At 52.2% G+C, this 15600-nt stretch overlaps 1 protein-coding gene across 5 annotated transcripts in view; it reads left to right on the top strand.

Annotated features, from left to right (window-relative positions):
* Positions 1-5488: 5488 nt before the first annotated feature.
* The window catches only part of ATP2B4 (ATPase plasma membrane Ca2+ transporting 4), a 90198-nt gene continuing 80086 nt past the window's right edge, over positions 5489-15600 (top strand). For 2 of the 5 annotated variants that reach the window (XM_045870524.3, XM_045870522.3), the window contains exon 1: positions 5489-5900. The gene's annotated coding sequence lies outside the window, so the exon portion shown is untranslated. Of the gene's footprint in view, positions 5901-7017; positions 7147-8533; positions 8729-15600 lie in introns of those variants that run through there. The other 3 variants (XM_045870519.3, XM_045870521.3, XM_064593972.1) reach the window with 3 other exon arrangements.

Below are 15600 nucleotides of genomic sequence, written 5' to 3'. Positions count from 1 at the left end.
GAAGTGGGAAAAATGAAATTGCTGCCTGTCAGTGGGGATGACCACCCACACTCGCAAGGGGGTGAGCAGGAAGCCAGGCCTCCTGTGGAGGACCCAGCAAGGTTCCTGCAGGGGAAAGATGGCCCCGGCTGGCTGCTGAGACAGCTGCTGAGATTCGCTCCTCGCTCAAACACATGCAGCCAGAGCTGCCTGTCCTTATTGCCCTTGAACTCCCCCACTGAAGCCACTATTGTCTTCCAGGAGGAGAGTGCTCCCCAGCTGGTTCCTGGAGCAACCCTCGCCACAGACTCGAGAGTGAGCCGTTTGATTATATTATCTATCATCTTGGGGGCTGAACCTTGGCTGTGTTATCTAGTTGCAGCCTCCTTTTATCTCCTGTCATCTTGGCCCAGGCCAATTTTATGGACTTCTGGCTCGATGTCTCTGCCTATTCCCTCTTATCTCCAGTCCCTACGGGGGCACGTTTGTCCCTGAGCCTTTGGGGCCAACCTGTGGCTATGTCAGTTTCCCCAGCTCTGTCTTCCTGGATCCGGTTTCCTCCCCTTGCCCTGGGTTATGTATGACAAGGACTAGAGGCATGAGGGCAGATGTTGCTCAGATAAATAGCTTGCCTTCAGCCATCACCAGACTCCTCTGCAGGGGAGTGGGAAGAGAGACACTGGGAAGAATTTCAAAGTCCAGCTGGAGCCCCACCAACTGGAAGAAGCCATCCCCCAAAAGCTCCAGCCCATCTTCAGCTTCCCCTTCACTAAGCGGTCTTTGGATTTTTCATCTAGATCCTTTTAGACATGATCACACACTGTTTTGTTACCTCTTTTTCTTTAGATTTATTTTTGTTTTTTATTTGAGAGAAAGAGAGTGTGTCTGTGCAAGGGGGAGGGGCAGAGGGAGAGGGAGCAAGAAACGGAAGCAGGCTCCTTGCTTAGCTTGTCACAGGGCTCCATCCCAAGAACCCAAGATCACAACCCAAGCCAAAACCAAGAGTCAGACACTCAACCGACTCAACCCTGTTGTTATCTATTTCATGTGTCTCCACAACTAGATGGGAGGCTTCTAGAAGACAAGGACTGTGTTTTATACAACTATATGAAACTGCCGAGCATCGCACTGGGCACGGATCATCCCTGCCTGCCACCTAGGTTTCCAATCTACCTTCCACACCATTGCCACAGCGAGCTTGCTCGACACAGACCTGGGGGGCCACTCAGTGCCCTCGGTAGTCCAGCCCCCCAGGCTTCTCTCCATCCTTCTTACCTCTGTACCTTTGCTCATGCCATTACCCTCATGGCTCCACCCCACTCACCCCTCCAAAACGGATTAAAGCTTGCTCTTCCAGGTTTTTCAGGTACCTCCAAATACCATCTCCTTTCTAGAGCCTTCTAACATTCCTGTCGGAAGTAGCCATTCCCTGGAGTATGGTAGTTATTGCTGCTAATCTCTTACTGTGCCTAAGAGATTGCTGCTAATCTCTTACTGTGCCTAATTTACAAATTAAACTTATCATAGGTATGTAGGTAGGTAGGTGCACATAGGAAAAAACATAACTACTCAGTACTATCCAAGGTTTCAGGTGTCCACTGGGGGGCTTAGAATGTATTCCCTGAGGGATAAGTGGGCCGGGGGGTGGGTGGGGGACTACTGTGGGGCGCCTGGGTGGCTCAGTTGGTTAGGCTTCTGCCTTCAGCTTAGGTCATGATCCCAGGGTCCCGGGATGGAGCCCCACATTGGGCTCCCTGCCCTGCGGGAAGCCTGCTTCTCCCTCTCCCACTCCCCCTGCTTGTGTTCTCTTTCTCTCTGTGTCAAATAAATAAAATCTTTAAAAAAAAAAAGGGGGGGGGGACTACTGTATTTTCATACTTCACCTTTTAACATGCACTACCTAGCACATAGTAAGCATTCAGTAAATATGTTTCAAAGAATAATTATAACACCTTCTATTGTGGTTACTTGTGCTATGAATTTATCTTTTTCCTCCACTAAACTATAAGCTTTATTATCTCTGTACATCTTGTCTGGGCCCAGTGGATGTCGAAGCAGTAGACATTCAAGAAATGCATCGTGAATTGAATAGTACGTATCCAGTAATGAATAAAATGAATGAATAAAATTCACTGAAATGAGTGTACCTAAATGGTAGGTACCAGCTCGAAGGGTTTCTATATTACTTTCTATATTACCTCGTACAAGGGACCAAAAAGCCCAATTTAGTGTAGCTTATACATGCATAATGAGTCATGTAACCAACTCATTTGTAGGAACAGCAAGGGCACAGTAGGATATGAGGTACAGTTGACTCAAATGTTGCCAGGGACTCACTCTTCATCTCTCCTCTCAGCCTCTCTCCCCACGAAAGCTTTCCTCTTTCCCACTGTCAGCTTTCTTCCATGCGCAGGAAACATGGCCGCTGATAATTCCAGAGCCTCACTCTTCACAGTGTCCACTGCTGGAGATAAACAACCCTTGTTCTTTCTGTGGTCCTAAGTTCAAAAATTCCAGGAAAGGATGTAATTGGCTCAGTTTAGGCCAAGTAGGGGCGGGACCTCTAATAAACTGACAGTTCCCATGTTAACGGTGAGGAGAAAGATTGTCTTAAAGAAGTGGGTGTGGGTGTGGGGAGGATGGTTGCTGTTCTGGACAGGTAAAATAGCAGATACCCCCAGGAGGGAGAGATGCAGTTTGCACTCAAAGGCGGTAAGGAGAATCAGCAAGTGTGATCTGGGGAACTCAAGAGGGAGCTCCCAAGAGGCCGGAGGAGCATATTCTGTTAAACATCTATGTGGGTCCTCCCCACACCCAAGACCTCAAACCTGCTGCTGGAAGAAACAAGGCACCGAGGTTTCTGGGTTTCCAGAAAACACAGGTTTCGGTGGCTGGCTCAGGTGTAGAGATAAGGCTGTGGCTAAAGGCCCCTAAAGTCACCTTGACCCATGTCTCACATCCTTCCCTCCTGCCTCCACAAGGGCTGAGGGCTGGAATGGGGTGGAGGGTTCCTCTTCTCTCAACCCACCACCCCCACCTGGGCAGGGGGAGCCCTGGGCTCTGAGAGAAGGGAGGACCTACCTGATGGCTACCATGGAAGCCATATTCCTGGCCTGCCCAGGAATCCCAGCCAGCCAGAGGTGGGACTCACATCAGAGCCTCCTGGGCAGCACCTCCCCCACAGAGCCGGTCTCCCTGGAACCCAGGGAGTTTGAAGAGAGGATCTTGCCTTTCACATACTCACCAGCTGGGAACTGGCATCATGTCTCAGCCCCCACATGCCAGGCAGCCGAAGTAGACTTCTCCTTTAATGGAACCACACATCTGGCCTAAATTGTTACTCCCCCAAGACAAGTTTACTGAACAGTTGGGCAACGCTTCCACGCACAGCCACTGCAGACAGAGCTTAAAAGTATTTTAATACCTTTAAAGCACCATTCTGGAGACCGGCTTTCTCATGATGAAGACGCAGCTGACACTCATTGGGCTCCAAAATGTCAAGTTATTGCAATCCAGCAGGGAGCCTGACAAGCCATTAAATCTGAAGCTCTGTTCAGCGGATTCCTTTCCTTCCATTCCCATGTCTTCCCCAACAACCCATCTCGGCTCCTGAAGCTGACATTTTGGCAGGACTTTCCAAACTCTAACAAGGTATGGTCCCTATCCTTGCCAGCAGGTCTTCCAAGGAAATGCCCTGGGGAGTGGGGGGGGAGGGACCAAAGAAGTTGGGGGGAGCAGGGAGTGAATGAGAACAAATCTCACCCTTGGTGTCTTCTAAGCGCCAAGGAGGGTGAAACTTGGAAAAGAAGCCCATGGATGGTTTCCGTAGAAGGTGACCCTAAAATCCCCCCACACCCCTGCAAGCTTCCACCAGCTGGGCAGGAGAGAGGAGGCACAGGACAGGAGAGGCTTATTTTGGACCTGGCTCCCAAGATGGATGGCGGCAGGCAGTCTTCAGCACCACCTTGGGGGAGCTCTAAGTTCTGAGCCCAGTGTAACAAATCTAAAAAAGTTTCCTTCCTTTTATCTGTTTAACTTTCCCCGAGGTTAGAAATAGGATGCAGATGATTTCTCGAGAAACAGTGGGATAGGAAAATAAAGAGAGGAGAAAAGGACCCAAATGTTAGGCAGTTGGAGAGGATGCTAAGGGGCAGAAGGAAAGTAGACTCTAGAAGTCCAATTCACAAGTCTGTTTCCCCATGTGCCTATGGTTCTCCGTCCTGGGGCAGGAAGGACAGGATGCAAAGCAGGACAGGGATGGTGTGAAGGGCTGGGTTAGGCTGGAAGGATCTAAGAAGCCTCTTCCCAAACCCTGAAGTTCTGGGAGGTCACCTTCTTCACTGCACAGTTGACAACCTTAACCTGTGTAGGTAAACATGCCTTCCAGAAGCATATGAATATGAATGAGCCACCGGTGTGCTGAGGTAGGTGTGGGAATATATCAGTCAATGTAGATTTGTTGTGTGAATCAGTCGATGGTGCATGTTTGTACTTGAAAGCCACAATCAAAATCCAGGCAAAAGCTCTGGGTGGTACTCTTGCCCAATGCTGGTGGGAGTGTGGCTGTGGAGGTGTGATTAACAATTTATAGGCTGTGTATAAGTGCACACAGATGCCTGAGTGAGGGCATGAAAATGGAAATGTGTGTTGGAGTAGGACACAAGCACAGGAAAATCCATGGACTTTGGAGTCGGTCTGATTGGCTTTGCATCCTGGCTCTGTCATTAGCCAGGTGTATAACCTTGCACCAGCCCCTGATCCTCAATTTCCTCAACTCTGAAATGAGGATAATAATAAGTACCTGCCAAGATTGCCATGAGCAGTGGAAATGAGTCCACATATACAAGCAAAGCTTTTCTGCTTTAGCCCACACATAGTAGGCTCATAAGAAAGCAGCTATTATCATGCAGTGTGGATGAGCCCCTGGTAGGTACAGAGGCAAGAGGGAGCAAAATATGACCTAGGATTGTGTGTGTAAAGTCTGGGTCAGGAGGTGTGTACTAAGATTTGTGTGTAAGCAAAGCTGTGTACTTGTGTGCATCCAAAGCAATTCCTTCTCCTCCAGGGAGCCCCCTATTCAGACAGGGGCAGGAGGGTGGGGGCCGGTGGCACAAGGTGCCGCAGACACCTTGGGTTTCTGGGTCCTGGGTCTAAGTGAGTAAGAGGTTGAGAGGCCCTTAGGAGCTGCAGGAAGCCAACAGCCAGCAGAAGCTTCCTTTTTTCCCTCCACCCAGCAACGGTTGAATACCGCCACCCACATCCACTCCCCACCTCCACCCCCCACCCTACTTTTCTTCCCGCATGTGACAGCAAGGGAGGGGAGGAAACCAGAGAGAAGAGAGGATTCCTCCCCTCCATTTTTCCATTCCCCCTTAAGACGAACCAGGAAGCCGCTGCAGCTCGAAACCGGGCCACCTTAACAGTAGAGTAATGGTCTGGCCTCCAGCCAAGCCCCACCTCCGCTCCAGCTCTCGCTCCTCCCCCTTCTCCTCCCTCACTGCTCCCGGGGAGCTGGTGAGCAAGAGTCTGGCCCGAGTTGGCTGGAGCTGTTGCCATGACAAGCATTTTCTTAAGAAAGCTCTGCTGTTGAGACCGTCCAAAGCTGGGGGTTGAGGGGGGGAGCACGAACTTCCTGGGGAACCATCCCTCCGAGGAGAGCAAGGCCAGAGACACCCGTCCAGCTCCCCTGCACCCATTTTCTTCCAGGAACCTGAGAGGTCCTTCCCTTTGGGAGGGCCGGGGGAGGAGACCCAGCCCACTCCCTGGCCGTAGCTGGAAAGGCGAGAGGGCAGAGGCAGCATCTCTAGCGTGGTTGCCACACTGGGGAGACCGGTGGGTGCTCACCCCCACCCTACCCCGTCCATGGAAACCCGGAGGGAGAGTCCCGCTTGGAGAAGCCCGGATCTTTGCTAGAAAGAGAGGTAGGCTTGCAGAAAATGAATTGACTCGCGATTTGCAAACTTTGTTTCTTTCTTTGCTCTCAATGGCTTCTAAAACTCCCTGAATTTCCTCTGCCTAGCCTGTTTCTTGCGACTGGGTTTGGAGTGTGTGTGTCTGTGAGCGTCTCTGTGTGTGTGCGCACAGATTTGTCAAACACCGTATTTCCTAGATTCCGTTCTGAGAGACCGAATAATCAAACAAGTGATTTCTTTCTCTTTTCCTAGTTTTTGTCATTCCTGGGCCACGGGGGTAGGGACATGGAGGCACCGTCTTTTTCACACCCAAACTGAGCTTTCGGAAAAAGCATTTATTTCCCCCCATCCGTTCCTGCCCTCCCCCTCCCCCTTGGCTTGGGAATGAGACGCAGAATGGAAAACTGTTGCAAAAATATTTTCCGCGTCTGTTCCCTTTCTCCAAAGCCCCAAAGAGAGATGGAAAAAAAAAAAAAAGGACCGAGTAAGAAATTTTCAACAGGAGGGAGGGGCTGCAATGAGGGGCTGGGAGAGGGGCTCACGGGGGGGGGGGGGGCGAACGTCGGAGAAGTTGGGGGCTGGGGAAGGGGAGTGCACAAATTAAATTTCTTTAGCTTTGTAGAGAAACCTCAGCAGTTTCTCTGCCGCTTGCAAACATCCTCAGACTTTCACGTCTATAATTAGCTGTGGAAAAAGCCGGGAGTTCCCTGGCCCCGCTGTTGTTCAGTGTGCGCCGAGCGTCAAGAACCAACTGTATGAGTGTCTCTGAGGGCACCGCCCCACACATCTCTGGTCCCAAAGGGGAGGAAAGAGCGGGGGTGAAGTTGGAAAGTTTGCAGTTCCGAGGCTGGTGCCTGTGGGGCTGGTGAGCGTTGAGCGGTTGGAGGTTGGTCACGGGCATCCTGGGGAGGGTCCCCGAGCGTCCTGGGCCACTGCGCCGTCTTGCAGAAGAGCTGGAAATGATGGTCCCTCCCGCTCTCCTGCACACGTTCGCTCCCTCACATACTTGGCTGGCTCTTGGAGTGGAGGAGGCCGGCTGGCACCCTCCCCAAGGCGAGGCCCGCCTCAGGCGCTCCCCCGTGTCTCCGAAGGACCCACCGCTCTTCTTCTGCTGCGGGGGGGGGGGGGGGGACGCGGGAGTGGCCTGCGCATCCTGGGAGCGAGTGGGCACTCTGCTGGCCAGAGGCACCTCCCCCGGGCATTCCTGCCGGACTTACAACAACTTGCAGACGCGGTGTCGGCGCCGGCTGGCCTGGTAGGGGGGATGTCAGATGGAGAAATCGCGGGCGCGCAACTGACGCGGCGGGGGAGGGGAAGTGAATCCCGGGCTACAGCGCCATCTCCTCCTCTGGGTGGGGTGTCTGGCAGGGAGGCTGCAGATCCTCCCCTCCCTCCTGGAGCTCCTCCCCAGAGCTGCCCCTTCTTGCCCTTCCTATTCCGAGGCCCCCTCCAGCCCCCTTAGCGCCGGCCCTCTTTCCGCGGAAGGAAGGGAAGAGACCGGGGTCATCCTAGGCTGGGACAGGCCATGGAGGGGGGCCTAGGTAGTCAGGACGGGCTGGCTGGGGGAAGGTGGAGGAGGAGGGGGGCAGGAAGAGGTGGTGGCTCCGATGGCTCAGTGAGCCTGGGTCCCTGTAGCCTAGGGGTGGTGGCATGGGGAGCGGGCTCTGGGAGGTGGGTCCTGGGCCTGAAGCTGACCGATCAGCGGGGTCAGTCGGGGGTGGGGAGGAGGAGGAAGCACCTGCCTTCTGCCCCAGCTGGTTTGTTTGGAGGGGTGGTAAAGGTGGGAGCTTAGCAACTGGAAAGAAGGAAGCAAAGGACTTTTGGAGGAGAGCTTAAATGGGGGCCCAGGAAGCAACAGGAACCAATTTTCATTTTAAGGCGTTGGATGACTGATCTGACTGCACCCCAAGGCCAGGCAGCTTCTCCCTCCTTGTCTTCTGATGGAGAATGGAATGAGGCCTTCCCCCAGTGGGCAGGGGGCCCAAGACAGGATCCATGCCCTTGTTCTGTAGGAAAGGGGGAGGGGAATCCATTTCTTTGCTCCTGCTGGGGAGCCCCATCCTCCCTGCCACCATCTTGCTGAGGTACAACCCCGAAATCACCCCTCCCCCCGCGCGCCCTGCCACCGTGGGGGCCCATAATCCCACCATCCCAACGGTTGGCCTTCCTATTTTCAGTGCTCTGACTAGGGGTAGGTTCTGGTGGGTTCGGGGAGGGCTTCTCCCCGAGGAGCAGGTCCTTATCTAGCGCGCGCCGAGGCGCCGGCTCCCCCATCCCCCCACCCCGCCGAGGCCTGGAGTCGCGCGCGGGGCGGGGGCGGCGGGGGCACCTCCTCTCGGTTCCCGCCCGGGCTGCAGCAAACCCGCGGCCCCCGGGCTCCCAGCGGCCGGCGCCCCGCCCCGTCGCGGCCTCTCCCGCAGCTCGGCTCCGCCCCCCCGGCTCCGCCTACCCGCGAGTACTCCGCGCGGGAGGCGCTCGAGCGGCCAAGCCCAGGTTTGCTGCCTTCCGGCCTGCGCTGAGCCTCCGGCCCCCTCCCCGGCCCCTCCCCGGTCCCTCCCCGGCCCGCTGCCACCTCCGTGTCCCTGGCTGGATTCAAGGGCAAGTCTGGATTCGAGGCTGGATCGAAGGAGGCACAGTCTTAGCCCCGGGACTCTCGGCATCTAACACAGTACCTGACACGTTATAAGGTGCTTGGTCAACGTTTGCTGAAAGAAGGAAGTGACATTCTGGGAGAGCCAGAGAATCACCCTCCTCCGGGCTGATGTGGGCTTCAGTTCCCCTCCGCACAGTGGAAAGCCTGCACCCGCTGTAATGGTGGGAGGGAGAGGCTGAGTCAGGTTTGTCCGATTTCTTTGGTGTTTGGTGTCAGAACAAAGTCAAAATGGGAATGCCCAGTTACGGGCTGGAGGAGAGCAGTTAGTTTGCCCAAGGGGTGAGTGCTGGAAGAAGTAACGCGGTGTGGAGGGGGGTTGGCGGTCCCTGAGCAATGATATTGGGGAGCCTCACTCTTCCCCGGCGTTGGCTGGAGGGTCTTCAGAGGAAGAGGGGCCCTGGGGCTACTGGGCCCAGCCCTGACTCAGCTGCCACCTGTCAGCTACTCAGCATTCCACAGGAAACTGCCTCTATTTCAAGAATTTAGCTGCTCTCGGTAATCCTCGTGGGCCCTTTACTCTTTTTTGTCTATGTTCTTGGTCTGGGACCAAGCACCCAAAGATATGGATAAGCCCTGCCCATTTAGGGCTTTCCAGATCCATGAAGCTTTGGAGGGAGGAGAGGAAGGTGGTCGTTCTGGCTCCCCAGGACCTTAAGAATCATGTTTGGCTTAGGTTGACCCAGGTGTTTGGTTTGACCTTGAAGAGGAATGCCCTGCTGTGGGGCCTCACTGCTTTCCCTGGACGAATTCTTCCAGCCCTTTGATGTCTTCCCCCCCAGCCTATCCCTCAGACAGCTCCCTTCCCAGCCCAGGTCCCTGTTGATTCCCATCATCCCCAATTGGTATTTGGTCAAACTGGGATGACATCCTTTCCCCTGCTCATTTCCCCTTTCCCCTTTTTGTAGAGCAGGTCATAGAAAGAAAGCAGCTCCTGGGGCTGGAGTCCCCAAGGGTTGTGCGGAATGTTTTGTGCTTCCTCTCCCAACATCTCTCTTTGTCTCCTCTTTCCTCTTTCCCTTGCAATGAGCCAGACTTGCTCCACTGACTTAACTTCCTCTGCACATGTTAAAAGAGAAATGACAGGGACTTTTGAATTCTGCCTCCACCTTAAGCCAGCCCTCTGTGTTCAGCCCACAGGAATGTGGTCTGAGGAGGGAAACCAGGCAGGATCCAGTTAGGACCAGAGCCAAGGGCTCCCGGTCAGCAGAGGAGCCTTTGGAGCCAATTTGTGTTGGGGAATGGGTGGCGGGTGGGATAGTGGAAAGGCCAAAGGAGGGAAAAGGGAGGTGAGGATTGAGGCATCAAGGGGCAAGGGTCCTTCCTCTCTACTGCCTTTGCCACTCTAATTCCTCTCTGGCCGAGGTTTTTAGCCCCATCACTTCTCTGTGCTCTGATTTCCCAAGTGAAGTACAGAAAGCTCTGGGACAATTCAGGATGATGAACTGGAATGGAATCAGTGAGACCCCTTTGCTCTTGCCTTCCTGCCAGATCACTAGGGCACGGGGAGTGTGAGGTAGTGTGTTTCCTGGTGGGGAGGTCAAGGACTCTCACATATAGGCTCGGGGAAACTCTCAGCTCAGAACACCTCTTGCAGGATCCACCTAGGTTGCAAAATCAGTGCTAAAAGTGCAAACCAGTATAACTCCTACAGAGGGCAAGCTAGCAATATCTAACAAAACAGCATATGCATTTACCCAGCAGTCCTACTTCTAGGAATTTATCCAGAAAATGCACATTCACAGATACAAGAAGACATATGCACAAGGTGATTCTTTAAGGCATATTTGTAACAGGAAAGGAAATCACTGGAAACTACCCAATGCTCATCTTTAACAGACTGGCTGAATGAACAACAGTACATCCACACAATGGAGTACTATGCAGCCAAAAAAAGTAGGAGCCCTGTGAACTGATATGATGTGATTTCTAGGATATGTTAAATGGAAGATGCAAGATGCAAAAGAGTGCATATAGTATGCCACCTTTGAGTTGAGAAAGCAGGAGAAATAAGAAGAGTTTTTTTGCAAACACACACACACACACACTAACACACACAAAGCATAAACCAGAAATTAATTTAAACGGTTACCTATAGAGTGGGTGGGAACAAGGTAGAGGAGATAGAGACGGGCATGAAACTTTCCTGATTATACTTTTTTAGACAGTTTTGGGTTTAAATTAGATTTAAATTAGATCCAAAAGAAAGAAAACCGCAAACCCCAAAGCCAACCACAACAGCAACAGTGAACCTAACTGAATATCAGTTTGATTACTCTTCAAAGAAAATAATTAATTCAAGTAATTTTTTTAGTTTAATGCCTTGACTCTTAGTGGAATGTATATTCTCAGGATAAAAAGAACTACAAAAAAAATCTTGAACTTTATCATTGTTTTATTAGTCATGGTTGTTGGTGTCAGAAATTGGAAACAGTTTTTTGTTTATTGTAGGATAGATCCAATGAGTAACCATATTGGTAGCTCTGGAAATCAGGGTTTCACTATGGAAGAAGAGAGACAGAAATACAGAACCAGGGAAGGTGAGGCAGAACCCTGTGATCCTTTATCTCCTAGGTCTATTCCCTGGAAGGGTCTAGAAGCAGAGCTACCCGGTAGTGGTGAACACGACTCACGCCCAGATGTTTCTTTCTAAGGACCACCAAAGCAGTGCTCCCTGGAGAAATGGCAGGTTCTAAGTGTGGGACTGGGGAAGTACACGTGAATCATGTGACGCCAGAAAGCTAGACCATGCTCATGGCCAAAGGACACCGGAATTGGCTTCAGGAAGCTCCCACAGCACAATTTCAGGACACACTGAGCAATGAAAAGAATAACAATAATAGATTGTTGAATAAAAGATGCCACGAGTCCATTCTGACAGTTAAAGTGGAACAGGGAGGGAAAACTCTTAGCACAGAGATGCCGGCTGATGAAAGGTGGAGGCACTGAGAGCACTTGACATTTACCAGTTTGCGGCCCCTCATGGAATAGCTGGTTCACACCAGGCTTACTAATGAACGCTAAAACCATTGGGTGAGAGGCTGATCTCAACGCCTATCACCTCATGGACTACTTACTCCTTGCAAAATGAAAAACCTGTCTTTACAACAGGGAGATTCAGCACTGACCACCCTAACCAAGTGACCAAACTTCAGCCACAGTGGGACCACCCAGCCTGAGTTCCTCCTGATGCGCTGGACGTGCAACCACGTCACCTATATTCTTGTCAAAAATGTTTATCTGGAACGTAATCATGAGGAGACAAGAAATGAATCTAGAATGTGAGCCATTCCGCATGACAGCTGACTGAGACTTCAAAAAAGTGAATGTCATTAGGAGAAACATTGAAATTGTGTGCTAAGGGAGAAGGGCAAGGAGGCAGAAGCCAGGCTAGGTGTAAAGAAGCTAAAGAAACATTATCGCCAAAGGCCATGAATAAACCTTAAATGGATCTTGGGTCAAAAAAAAGACTGTAAGAGGGGCGCCTGGTGGCTCAGATGGTTAAGCGTCTGCCTTCGGCCCAGGTCATGATCCCAGAGTCCTGGGATCGAGTCCCACATCAGGCTCCCTGCTCCTTGGGAGCCTGCTTCTCCCTCTGCCTCTCTCTCTCTCTCTCTCTCTCTCTCTCTCTCTCTGTCTCTCATGAATAAATAAATAAAATCTTAAAAAAAAAAAAAAGACTGTAAGAGACATCCCAGGAAAATTGGACAAATTTTAATACAGATATGAGATGATATGTAATTATTAATTGTTGAAGATGTCATAATGGTAATGATAATGGTTTTGTAGGAGAATATGCTTGTCCTTAGAAAGTATGCAAAAGTATTTAGGGGCCAGGTGTTTGCAGGTGATTGTCAAATGGTTTAGCAAAAATAGTATGTGTGTGGGGGTAAGTACTTTGCATACAAAATGTTAACAGTCGGTATTCTCAGTGAAGGGTCTGGAGTTGTTTATTGTACTGTTTTTTTCAGTGTTTCAGTTTTGGAGTTTTTCTGATACTAAACTGGGGAGAGAAGTCAATACCAGGAAGGACCCCTAGGCTCCTGGACTCCTCATCTCCCAGACTCCTGACCCACAGGAGCATCCTTTCTCGGTTTCCCCAGCCCCACACAACACAGGGAGGGACCTTCTTGACAGCATGGTTTCCCCTGGGGGGTCTTCCTTCTCTCCCTCACTGCTGTCAGCACCAAGCTTTCCAAACCTCCAGGTGGGAGCAGCTGGGGCACAATGGGTGGGCCAGCTGGGCCAGGGGCAACAGGTGGGAGCAGGTATTCCACCCCCCCTCCCCCTGCCATGCTGTGGGCCAGCTAAGGAAGCCTAGGAACTGCAGGCTTCTAGAACCATCCACCTACTTTTGGGGGAGGGGTCCCAGGCTGTGAGAGGAAGAATCCACCGACAGCCCCAAGGCTGTTTCTCCCCAGCCTTTCGTATCCCTTCTGAATTCTATTATTCGGTGATTCTGGGAGAACCTGGCTGTGCCTGTCCTAAGCCTTCATGCTTGGGCTAAGCAAGGCCTTCTGGGCCCACGCCCGCCGCCCGCCCCCCTCCCCGGGCAGGGACTACACTGTCAGCGACCCACATCATCACTGTGCTAGCCACCCCCGCCTTTCCAGCCTGCTCCCAGCTCTGGAGAGAGATCAGGTTTCCAGGACTGCCATTCTTCTCTCTCTCTCTCTCCCTTTCTCTCCCCTCCCTGGAAACCCTGGCATGACTCAGGGCTCTTTTCATGCAGGAGAGGGCTATTGATCCCTTAGTCAATTCCCCTTCTGTCTTGCTAGGGAGCCTGTAAGAGCACGAGCCAGGAAGTTGAAAGGGGGCAGACAGGGCAGAGTTTGTTCTTGGGTGCTGCCAGGCCTGCCAGAAGAGCATGGGACTGGGAGTCAGAAAACTGGTCATCTGGCCCCTTCCCTGCTGTGTGACCTCAACTAAGGCGGTGCTGTCTCTGGGCCTTTGTCTCCCCCACTGTAAAATGAAACCAGGCTTGGACAAAGGCATTTCTGAGTCAAGGCTCCTTTTCTACAAAGGGGTAAAATTCTCAATGCCCAAACCAAACTCTTCTATCTTAGAGCCTAGTACAATGTAGCACAGCGGCCTGTAACCAAGTTCCATCCTTCTATCGAGGATGACCAGAGGTGAGGAGTCCTAAAGGAATCTGTCCTGTGGACCGCTCCTCTTGAAGTCTGGGAGTAGGACAGGTCCTAAGATTCCCCACCTCACCTGCCTGGATGTTCACTTAAGAAGTCCCGACTCAGTATCTTCCAAAGCCACAATTCTGCTGTGTCCTAAGCCGGAAACTAAGAAAGATTGGCTAGAGATACAGAGGTCCAAGCCTTCAGGGGGTTTACTCTGTCCTAGGGAACATGACATCCCCAGAGTACTAGACTAAACCCTGAACCATATGAAATTGCCGAGATGCAAAAAAGGCAATTTCACATGGTTCAGCTTCGTGCTAATATTAGCAGATATTGGAAATCAGTGACTGCATTCTGTGCTGTGGGATAGAGAGATGAGGCTTTCATCCGAACCGTGTGTTGGGTTTGGAGAAATTTGGCCAGCTGCTGGGCCAGCCTGCCCTCCCTCTCAATCCAGACTTTTGGCCTTGGAGGTAGACACATCGGCCAAACCCTTGTCCAGACTCTGGCTGAGATTCCAACATTAGCCTTTCTGGTAACTGGCCAGGTCAGCTGCCCGTGGGGAGAGAGGAGAGTGCTGTCCATCCACAGTGCACTATTCCTCTGTCCTGAATGCCCTGCCTCATATCTTGGGAGCTGAGGCTGGATGAAAGTCAGAAAGGAGGGAATTGGGAATACCCACACTATTCTTCACTACCCGCCCCCCCCCCCCCAAGTCTGGTGGCAGACAAGAGCAAGATCACACACTTGAAGGCTCATCTGGCACAGACAGGGACACATGACCTGGTGATGCTTGGGTCTGAAGGGTACTAGTGAGAATGTGGAGACCCGAATTTCACAGGGCTCACCTGGAATTATTCTTGGAGGAGGTGATTGCCAAACAGGGTCTGAATGAAGAGAGAGGATAGATCTGATGGAGGAGAGGTTGGGGGAGGGGAGGTGGGTTGGGAGGAAGAGCTGGGCTGCTGCATCCGGCAGAGGGCAGAGGACACCAAGCATCCTGGAGAGTCAGATGCTCTGGCAGGTGAAGGAGGCTGCCTGTTGCCCCTCCTCCCTGCCCACCCCCCCCAACCCCCTCCCCCAGGAATGACTCCAGCCTTTGTCTGAGCCAGGGCCCAGGTCGCGGGCAGGATGGCATCTGGCCTCAGCAGCCGCCCACTGCCTGCGTGCTCTCCTGGTGCTTGTGGACCATTAGGATGATTTTTTTGATGTTTCCTCCCTGCTGTCTGTACCACAGCCTTCTTTGTGGGACACACTCAGATGACATCTGTTAGCACGCTAGGACAGACACAGCTGGCGTCCACATTTCCAGGGGCTTCCTGACCTTGGTGCAGGGGGGGTTAGTTAGCCAGGCTTTGGCTGGAGGGTGGGGGGATTGTTCCTGGCCTTGGTGCAGGGGAGGAGGCTAGCCAGGCTTTGGCTGGAGGGTGGGGGGATTGTTCATGTTATGAGCCAGAGCATTTGAGATGGACAGAGTTGGGAAAATGGTGCAATTGCCTTCTTTGGCAAGGGAAAAAACTGAAACCTGGAGACTTACTCACCCAAGGACATGAGGCGAGTTTGATAGTTTGAGGCCAAGCCAGAACTAGACCCCACTTCTCCCCACTCCAAGTCTGTGGCTGGGCCCCTGACCCCATCAGTGCCACCCATGTGACCCAGACCAATGCCCAACCTCCTCACTACCCAATCTCTCTACCTGAGACACAGGGAGAACCACCCCGGTCCCTCCAAGGATGATGTGTAGTAGCATGATGAGGTCATGTGTTAGAAGCACTTTGGAAAATGCCAGAAACCATGAAAGTGCTGTGCCATGATTGTTATTGTTGCTGCTTTTCTTAACAATCAAGGTCATTAGCACTGAAGAAAATGCACAGGAGAAGCCCTGCTGGCCCCACCCTCATCACTGGGGAGCTCCTAATGGAGCTGG

The sequence above is a fragment of the Mirounga angustirostris genome, unplaced genomic scaffold, assembly GCF_029215605.1.
Source record: "Mirounga angustirostris isolate CCGP_5_RB_7025 unplaced genomic scaffold, mMirAng1.0.hap1 SCAF_6, whole genome shotgun sequence".
Lineage (NCBI taxonomy): Eukaryota > Metazoa > Chordata > Mammalia > Carnivora > Phocidae > Mirounga > Mirounga angustirostris.
The sequence above is the reverse complement of the archived record's forward strand: the minus strand, read 5'-3'. Positions and strand labels throughout refer to the sequence as shown.